We start from the raw sequence: 853 nt of genomic DNA, 5'->3' as shown, positions 1-853 counted from the left end.
CAGACTCCAGAAATTGACCCAAGCCATTATGCTCAATAAATATTTGACAAAGGAAGAAAGAGCATACAATGGAGTCAAGACAATCTCTTCAATAAATGGTGTTGGCAACAAAATGAAACTAGACCAACTTACACCATATACAAGAATAAACTCAAAACGGATAAAAGACTTAAATGTAAGTCATGAACCCATAAAAATCCTAGAAGAAACCACAGGCAGAAAAATCTCAGAAATCTCTTGTAGCAATATGTTTGCAGATACATCTCCTAAGGCAAGGAAAACTAAGGAGAACATAAACAAATGGACCACATCAACATAAAAAGCTTCTGCATAGCAAAAGAACCCCAAATAGCCCAACTATCATATAAAGAACAAATTGGAGGACCCACATTTTGTAATTACAAAAAATACTACAAAATTACAGTAGTCTAAATAGTGTGGTACTGAAATATAAACAGATATATAGCCCAATGGAGCACAATACCTTGCTCAGGAAGAAAATTTTGTATATACAGATAGTCAAACAATTTTCAACAAGGACATCAAGACCATTCAATTGGGAAAGGGAGGTCTTTTCTTTTTTTTTTTTCAAATTTATTGTGAAAAGTCATTTTTATTATTGGATGTGGGAACACTGACATATATTTGATATAATGTGGGGGAAGATATGACAGTTTTTTTTAATTAATTAAATCTTTATTGTTCAGATTATTACATTTGTTCCTCTTTTTCCCCCCCATAACTCCCCTCCACCCAGTTCCCACCCCACCCTCCTCCCTCACTTCCCATCCACTGTCCTCATCCATAGGTGCACGATTTTTTTTTTAATATATATTTCTTTATTGCTTTCAAA

Source organism: Myotis brandtii, unplaced genomic scaffold (assembly GCF_000412655.1).
Source record: "Myotis brandtii unplaced genomic scaffold, ASM41265v1 scaffold183, whole genome shotgun sequence".
NCBI lineage: Eukaryota > Metazoa > Chordata > Mammalia > Chiroptera > Vespertilionidae > Myotis > Myotis brandtii.
The sequence above is the reverse complement of the archived record's forward strand: the minus strand, read 5'-3'. Positions refer to the sequence as shown.